This window comes from Neofelis nebulosa, chromosome 2, assembly GCF_028018385.1.
Source record: "Neofelis nebulosa isolate mNeoNeb1 chromosome 2, mNeoNeb1.pri, whole genome shotgun sequence".
Classification (NCBI taxonomy): Eukaryota; Metazoa; Chordata; class Mammalia; order Carnivora; family Felidae; genus Neofelis; species Neofelis nebulosa.
The window spans coordinates 71,102,880-71,113,138 of NC_080783.1; positions in this window are offsets into that span (position 1 = coordinate 71,102,880).

Sequence of the window (10,259 nt, forward strand, 5' to 3'; positions counted from 1 at the left end):
AAGGCCCACTGAAAAGACCATTAAATTAATCTAATTCTCTTTGTCCTAATTAATGCTCAAAAAAAAGAGTATTATGATTTTACTTCCCAGGTACATACACCTACAAGGAAAAGGTGGGCCAGCCTACATAAATTTGAGTATACTGGTTCTAATGGCAATTATATTTATTTTTATAAATCAATAATATTGGCTTCCCAAGTAACCTAACTACATCCTGAGCTCATCAGGATGACTAGAGTTTCTCACTACCTGTTCCAGTTAAAGTTCTCAGCATAAATTAACAAATCTACTTTATGAGCTTGATTGTTATGAGTCACCAATGACATATGGATTGAATTTACCATCAAAATTAACTTTCTAAATCTGCTGAGCTCAGGGCTTGATCCCAAGATAATAAATGTCAATTTGTGAACTCTGAGTAATAGTTTTCCATCATTTCCATTTAACAGATCAGCTACACTATCCTCCATAGGAATCACTTACTGGAACACATCCCATATACCTAAAGTTTTGAAATATAGATAAGATATTTCAAATAGGCCTTTAGGCCACTATTTCTCCACCCCTACCCTTGGCAGACTTCACAACACTCTTTCCTTGAAACCCAGATGCAACCTCAGAACCATTCTTAACATAATCTTCTAAACAGCCAGTCCATTAAAATTGGCATGAGATGAGACCTATTTGCCATCTCCGATATAGACTTTAGGTGGTTTGGAATTGATATTTCACATTCTTCCATGTATCAAAAGTTTAATTTGTGTCAAATATATATGGCCATATTGTATTGTGATAAACCTTCACGGTAAAAAAATATTTTCTTTGGAAAAATCGCTAAAGAATAAAAACAGTTATGCTATTCCCATTAGGCTTAAGGTTAAACATTAAAAGAGAAAATTAAATTTCGATCTTAAATTATTTGAGTTTCCCAATAGTAAAAGTCACTTTTCCATTTTTCTTCAAACTTCGTAGGACTGGGGCACCTGGGTGGCTCAGTCGGTTAAGTGTCTAACTTCGGTTCAAGCCATGATCTCACAGTTCACAAGTTCAAACCCAGCGTCAGGTTCTGTACTGACAAGTTAGAGCCTAAAGCCTGCTTCAGATTCTGTGTCCCCCTGTCTCTACACCTCCCTGCTCTCGCTCTCTCTCCCTCAAAAATAAACATAAAAAAAAAACTTCATAGGATTTGTCCCATAGCTTTGCATCTTGTTCAATCTTCTATATAGTAAAGAAGTTAATACCAATGAGACAGAGTGGCTACTTCAGAGATTAAAGGCACATACCAGCTGGCATAAAGCTTGGGACAAAACAGAAGACAGTGAGAAAAGATTAGCCAAAAGCCATCAGAGATAGCAATCATGATTTGTTAATTTTATCATAACTGCACACAGAGAACATACATCATCTTACTCTATATGCTAGGACAGAGTGATAGTCTAACAGCAATATTAAAATGTGAGAAAAATTTTCATACTTAGTAGGACTATTCCTTTGTCTACTTCTACTAAAAAATTAACAGTAGGAATTAGGTTTAAGCTGTCTGATGAAGGACTAAAATTGAATACAAGGGAATTTTCCTCATTACGAAATTGTGAATGAGAAGGGAAAACAGGGCCCTCATTAAGTGTGCCAAAGGAAAGCATACTTTGATTGGGATAAAGGCTAAGAAGTTGGGTGAGAAAGACCTTGTTGAAGCAAAGAGGATATCTAGACCTGGTGGGATACAGGAGTCTTAGGGAAGCTGAAAAAGAACGGTAATTATATTCTAACTAAAGTCACAAATAAAGCTTTGCTACTACATAAGCTGTATGGGAAATTTTTGCCAACTTCAATAAAAAATAACAAAATAAAATTAGAAAGGAAGAGGGAAATTATTTCCAGGTGACATAGTGATGTAACTGGAAAAACCCAGAAAAATCAATGGAAAAACTACAATAAGATAACTCAGTGAAGTAGCAGAATGGAAAATTAAATAAATCAATAGTTTCATGTACAAATTGTTACCAATTGGAAAATAATAGAAAACCCCTAAATTGAAAAAGAAATGTGCAAACCTACATGCCAAAAGCTATAAAACTCTCATTAAATACATAAAAGTAGATGTGAACAACAGAAAAATCATGCTGTTGATATAATCAATTCTCCTAAAATTTATTTTAACACATCTCAAAAAGGGGAAAAAAGTACCAAGAAGTTCTTGGATCTAGATATGTAGATTCTAAAGTTTATATATAAAGGGGTGTCTGGGTGGCTCAGTCACTTCAGCATCTGACTAGATTTTGGCTCAGGTAATGATCTCATGGTTCACAGGACTATAGGGTTCTGTGCTGACAGCATGGAGCCTGTTTGGGATTCTTTCTCTCTCCCTCTCTGGCCCTGCCCCACCTCAAAATAAATAAATTAACATTTAAAAGTAAGTAAATAGGGGCGCCTGGGTGGCTCAGTCGGTTAAGCGGCCGACATCGGCTCAGGTCATGATCTCGCAGTCCATGAGTTCAAGCCCCGCGTCGGGCTCTGTGCTGACAGCTCAGAGCCTGGAGCCTGTTTCGGATTCTGTGTCTCCCTCTCTCTGACCCTCCCCCGTTCATGCTTTGTCTCTCTCTGTCTCAAAAATAAAAAAAATAAAAACGTTAAAAAATAAATAAATAAAAGTAAGTAAATAAATAAGGTTTACATGTAAAGAAGAGTAATGGGGGTGGGGGTGGCTAGGCCTATCAGATCTTAAAAACCCTACAAAGCCTCTATAACTTATTTTTAAAAGGTATTTTTTTAAGTTTATTTATTTATTTTGAGAGAGAGAACACAAGCAGGGAAGGAACAGAGCGAGGGGGCGGGGTGAGAGAGAATCCAAGCAGGCTGTGGCACAGCCTGATGCAGGCCTCCAACTCACAAACTGTGAGATCATGACCTGAGCCAAAATCGAGTTGGACGCTTAACCAACTGGGTCACCCAGGCACCCCGTCTCCGTAATTTATTGACACATAAATGGACCAATGGAACTGACTATGAAGTCTAGATATAGAGCCAGTACATATCAAATGTTAGTTTATCATTAAAATGACATCTTAAATGATCGGGAGAAAATAATTTTTTACCAAATAATGCTGGGACAATTGGATAACCATCTGGAAGAAGACAGAATTGGAGCAGTACAGAATAAATAAACTCCAAATGGTTCAGAGGTCTAAATATAAAAATATTACATAGCCATAAAAAAGGATGAGAGAGGGGCGCCTGGGTGGCGCAGTCGGTTGAGCGTCCGACTTCAGCCAGGTCACGATCTCGCGGTCCGTGAGTTCGAGCCCCGCGTCAGGCTCTGGGCTGATGGCTCGGAGCCTGGAGCCTGTTTCCGATTCTGTGTCTCCCTCTCTCTCTGCCCCTCCCCCGTTCATGCTCTGTCTCTCTCTGTCCCAAAAATAAATTAAAAAAAAAAAAAAAAAAAAAAAAAGGATGAGAGATCTTGCCATTTGAAACAACATGAATGGGCCTAGAGGGTATTACACTAAGTGAACTAAGTCAGACTGAGAATGACAAATACAATATGATTCCACTCATAAATGGAATCTTCAAAAAAATGACTAACCAAATGAAAAGCAGAATCAGAATTATTAATACAGTGGACAAACTAATGGTTGCCAGAAGAGAGAATAGTGGGAGGATAGGCAAAACAGGTGAAGGGAAGAGGGAGATACAGGCCTCCAGTTATGGAATGACTAAGTCATGCGAATAAAAAACAGAGCATAATGAATACAGTCAATGATACTGTAATAATGATGTAATGGGACAGATGGTAGCTATACTTGTAGTGAACACAGCATAATGTATAAAACTTGTCAAATCACTAATTATACACCTGAAACTAATATAACATTGTTTGTCAACTATACTCAAAAAAAAATTGATGGAGACCTGTCTGTCTCAATCTGTAGAGCATGCAACCCTTGATATCAGGGTTGTGAGTTCAAGCCCCAAGTTGGGGGTGGAGTTTACTTAAATGAAAAAAATTGAAACTTTATAAGTACTAGAAGAATTTATACCTTTATTACATGGAATGAGGAAGCCTTTTTCATGACTTAAAATCCAGAATCCATAAAATAAAGATTGACAAATTTGACTTTATAAATATAAATAGATTTGCACAGCAAAAATATACACATACAGAGATGTGTGCATACAGGCATATATATATATAAAGAACCTAGAACAAATGAAGAAAATGACCAAAAATCTAACAGAAAAATAGGAAAGTAACAGTTCACACAAATAGAAATGCTAATAACCCTGAAACAAATTAAAATGTGTTCTACCTGCGGCACCTGGGTGGTTCAGTTGGTCAAGGGGCCTTGACTCTTGATTTCCTCTCAGGTTATGATCTTACGGTTCGTAAGATCCAGCCCTGCATCAGGCTCTGCACTGACAACACAGAGCCTGCTTGGGATGCTCTCTCTCCCTCACTCTCTGCCCCTTCCCTGCTTGTGCGTGCACACACTTGCTCTCTCTCAAAATAAATAAATAAACATTTTTCTAATGTGGTCTATTTATCTCATAAGAGAAATGCATATTGCACTACACTGAGATCCATTTTTTACCTATCAGACTGGCAAAACTCCAAAAGTTTAAAAACATACTCTGTTTTTAAACTCTCAAACATTTGTGGTTGGAATACAAAATGATGTGATCCCTATTCAGAAGGAAGCCGATATCATAAAAAAAAAAAAAAATACAAATGTGTTTACTCTTTACCCCAAAAATCCCACTTCTAGCAATCTTCTCTGAAGATATACTTCAAGAAATACAAAACTGCATGTATACAAGATTGTCCAATGTAGCATTATTAGTCATACCAAACAATTGAAAACAACTCAAATGTCAGGTTAACTGAACAGGTCAACAGGTTACATCCACAAAATTGATAAATACCATCCAACCATAGAAAAGAATAAGAAAAATCTCTCTGTACTATTATGGTGTGATCTCCAGAATATACTATGTGAAGAAAGCAAGACATAAAACATGCTACCCTTTTTGTAAGAAAGGAGACACAAGAGTGTGTGTGTGTGTGTGTGTGTGTGTGTGTGTGTGTGTGTGTGCATTTATCTATTTGACTAATTTGCAAAGAAACATTGGAAGAATTAACCATAAACTAACACAAATTGTAAACAAACTTTAAAGACAGATTAGGGGTGAGAAAAAGGGAATAATCATGTAACACCCAAGACAAATTTGCCTACTCTACAATTTTGCCTAGAGCCAGCACACCTGTGTGCAGGCATACACACACAGAGAATTTCTCTATCCTTTTTTTATTTTGGATAATCTAATATTACGCAGTACCCTGACACAATTAGAAATTGAGAGCCACCACAAAATCTAAACTATCTTTTTGGCTCATATTTTGTGGTAATGCATAATTCACATCTAGTCATAAATGAAAGAATGAGTACCATATAAAAATTTGGTGGCTGATTCTCTGAGCTGTGTTTTATATTAAATCAACAGAATTTACACAGTTTTTATATAAGGGGTAGGTCAGTTTTGAACATTTTTATAATAATTCTAGGTCTGTATATTATAGAAGGAAAAAAACTTCTTCATCGTATCTTGGGATTTTATTCACATAACTTGTAAAATAACACACTTCTAAAATATAAGTCAAATGTAAAAACCTTTCATGAAACAGTAATAAAGGACTAAAAAAATATACTCTCACTATTACCTCCTACATAAATTTCATCCTAAGGTATTATATAATGAATTTTAAGGTACTATATAAAATGAAACAAAATTTATACCAAGGTTCACTTCAATGACCATTAAGACATTTAAATCAGATGTGGAATCTCAGAGGCAATGCTATTTTAGAATGGCTTGGGGAAAAAATTAGGAAATGCTCATTAGACTATCCAGATGGAGAAACAGAACCAACACCTTTTCTTTTCCCCAATGAAAGACCTATTAAAAATTGTGCCATATCAACAATTTAACAATTAAACTACTTTCAACATCAAAGAAAAGCCATTTAAAGGTAAGAATATTATTTTTCATTCTTATTAGTGAATAAACATTCATACAAAAGAATGCAGTCTAGTATTCACTAGAAATATTTTATAATTGAATTTACTGTAAAATATTTGATACATGATACATATAAAACAATATGAGTCCACCATTTATCTTAATGAGAACATTACCAATAGCATTAAAACTATCTCTGTGTTCCACTCTGATTCTATTTCATTCAGAGTAATCACTATCCTGAATGTTATCATTCCCACATGTATATAAATCCCTAAACCACATATTCTTTAGTTTTTCCTTTTTGAAAGTATTATTTTAAAATGGTATCATACTGTGTGTAGTCATCTATGACTTGATTTCTTCACTAACTCTCATGTTTCCAAGATCCATCCATATTACTGTGTGAAAGTGTATTACATTCACTCTTATGTCACTATGACAATTTCTTAATCCATTCTCCTGTCAAATAACAAGTGGTTAATTTTAGGTCTTTTGCTAATACAAACAATGTTATGTAAATATTTTTGTTCACATATGCTAATATACTTGTGCAAGAGTATATCTAAAACATATACCTAGATGGAATAGGTGGGAGGTAGGATATGCATATGCTCAATTTTGAATCTAAAACTTGTTTCCAAAGGGAATATATCTATGTATACTCCCATCAGCTGTATATAAAATGTCTTATTCTTCCATACACTTACCAACATTTTGGGCTGCAAGACTTGATTGTACCAAACTAATTGGTATAAAATAGTATCTCATTGTAACAATAACATATTGTTATGATATTTACATAATATTATAATAAATGGACATAATCTAATGAGTTTTAGCATCTTTTCCATAGGTTTACTTGCCTCTGAAATGTTCACCATCTATTTTTTTAAGTTTATCTTTTCTTATTAAATTATAAAAAGTATTTGCATACTCTAGATACTAACACTATGCCAATTTTATGTCTTGTCAATTTCTACTCCCAGGATATTTTTTGTCTTTTCAGTTTCTTTTTATGCTCTTAATCTTTTATTTTATATATAGTTCACATTTTTTAGTTATGTTTAAGAATTTCTTCCTTATACAAAAGTCATAAAGGCACTCTTTTACATTTTATTTTAAAGTTTCAAAGTTATGCCTTTCACATTTGTTTTTTATGCACCTGTTATTGATTTCTATATATTATATGACATACAGACCCAATTTCATTTTACTGTATGATTGATCAATTGTTTTGAACCATTCAGTGGATAGGTCATTTTTTCCTAATGATCTGCAATGCCATATTAGTTCTATATCAAGTTTCCACATATGATTTAGTATGTTTCTGGATTCTCTAATCTAGTCTATCAGTCAACCTATCTTTGTGCACACTATCTTAATATAGACTTTTCTATATAGCCAAGATAACATTTTCACAATATAACAGAAATTCTTTAGTATCATCTAATATTCAGTTCATAAACCATCACCCCTAACTTGCTCTCAAAATGTCTTATAGTTGGTTTTTTTTCATACAGGATCCAACCCAGGACCTCACATTACATCCAGTTGTTCAGCCAGTAAGGCTTTTTTACATACCATTTTTCATGACACCAACTGGTTGAAGTAATTGGGATATCAGTCCCACACAGTATCTCATCTCCTAGATTTATCTGATCGCTCCCTTGTGGTATTATTTAGTTTATTACCTATAACCTGAATTTCCTGAAAAAAATCAACTGGAAGTTATATCTAAAGATTTGTCAGGGGGGCACCTGGGTTGCTCAATCAGTTAAGCTTCTAACTTCAGCTTAGGTCATGATCTCGTGGTCCATGAGTTCGGGCCCAGCATTGGACTGACTGGGTCTGACAGTTCACAGCCTGGAGCCTGCTTCGGATTCTGTGTCTCCCTCTCTCTCTGCCTGTCCCCTATTCACACTCCATCTCTCAAAAATAAATCAACATTAAAAAAATTTTTTATTTAAAAAAACAAAGATTTGTCTGGATTAAAATTAAACATTTTTTGGCATAAAAAAAAGTATAAATGAGACCCGGTGGTTCATACTGCATCACAATGGAGATATATAATATCTGATTTCCCAATAATGACCACTGTATTCAGGTGATAACAATGCCATCCCTCCATTGCATATTTCCCCTTCCTATTTTTCAAAGGGGAATCTATGTAGCATTATTTTAGCACCATTCAAATGTTCAGCTCAATTTCAACCATTCATCCAATAGTTTTAACACCAATTAATTTTCTAAAATAATAATGTCATTAAGGATTGTGAAATAGTAATTTTCTGATTCTAATGATTTTTCTAAATTCATGTCATTATTTTGTAAAGATAGAGATTTCTCTTTTGTTTACCCTGAATTATAGTTCCTACTGGAAAGACAGTACAGATGCTTAAAGTCTTTCCCTCCATTAACAATTTTCAAAACAAATTTCTTTGGTTTAGTAATAATCTATGTCCTTTTTTAAAATAAACTTCTTTAGACCAGGTTTAGTTTTATAGAAAAAGTGTCATTCCAGGATTCTTTACTCAGTTAGAACATCCTTGAAGAATGAAGGAAAATAAAGACATTCTCAAAGAAAAGAAAGCAAGAGAAGGTGTCACCAGCAGACATACTCAATAAGAATGGCTAAAAAAAGCTTTTCAAACAAAGGAAATTAAGAAAGATGAAAATTTTGAATATCAGGAATTAAGAAAGAATGACAAACATTAAAAAAGAAAGAAGAACAAAAATATGGGTACACATAATAGCATATCCTCCTGAGTTTTCTAAATTATGTTAGACAATTGAGGCAAAAATTATAACATCATTTGATGTAGTTCTCAATGTATACAAAGGAAAATATTTAAGACAACTATATTATAAAGGAGGAGTATAAAAGGACGTAAATGAGAGCAAATGTTAGCACCAGTAAAGACTGGATTAAATTATGTATATATAGCATAATGCCTAGAACAACCACAAAATATATATACAAAGAAAAACATTTTAAATTCTAAAGATAAGTCAAAATGGAATTCTAAATAATTTCAAATAACAAACATGAAAGCAATGAGCGTGAAACAGAAGAATGAAAACAGGAAGTAAAAGCAATAAAATAGCAGATCATATCAATAATTATCTTAAATATAAATGAACTATATATACTAATTAAGAGAAAATTAGCATAATGGATTTAAAAAACATGGCCCAGGGTGATGTGACAGAAGATATGGATGAGTAGGAAGCTCCAGGAATCAGCACCTCCATGGAGACAACTATTGAGTTGGCAAAAGAAGTCAAACCAACTATTTGGGAACTCCAGAGTGTAGTCAAATACTTGAAATATTCAAGGGAATACTTCATGAAGAAGAGGCTGGTAAGTTTGTTATAAATTTCAATGTTTTGCATAGCAGCTGCTATTACCTATCCCTCTATCATATTTCAAGCAACCATGGGGATAATAGCCCATGTTCTTGATGCAGCTGGATGTTGCCAAGGTGGTCAACAGGGACCCTCTACTCCAAAACTCATAACACGTATTTTTATCTGCCTGGCAGTACACTACCAAAGGACTGGCGCAGAAGCTAGCTACTGTTTCAACCCCACCAACCTACAGTAGCTTCCCAAGAAATCTCTGTCAAAAAAAGTTAAGGTGAGAACGCATTTGTTGTTGTTCTTGTTCTTTTTGTTGTAGCACATTTGTAAGAAAAAAGAGAAGACAGGGGCGCCTGGGTGGCGCAGTCAGTTAAGCGTCCGACTTCAGCCAGGTCACGATCTCACGGTCCGTGAGTTCGAGCCCCGCGTCAGGCTCTGGGCTGATGGCTCGGAGCCTGGAGCCTGTTTCCGATTCTGTGTCTCCCTCTCTCTCTGCCCCTCCCCCGTTCATGCTCTGTCTCTCTCTGTCCCAAAATAAATTAAAAATGTTGAAAAAAAAATTTAAAAAAAAAAAAAAAGAAAAAAGAGAAGACACAAATAACCAAAATCAGAAATGAAACTGTACACTAACTGAAAAATTATAAAAGTTAAAATGATAGTAAGAGAATTCTATGAACAACTGTGTATCAATAAATCAAATAATCTAGAGTAAATGGATAAATTTCTATAAACACACAAACTACCAAAACTGTCTCAAGAAAAAACAGAAAATCTGAACAAACCTATAACAAGTAACCAGATTGAATCAACAATAAAAATTTTCCAAACAAGAAAAGCTCTGGATCAGATGGCTTCTCTGATGAATTCTACCAAACATTTGA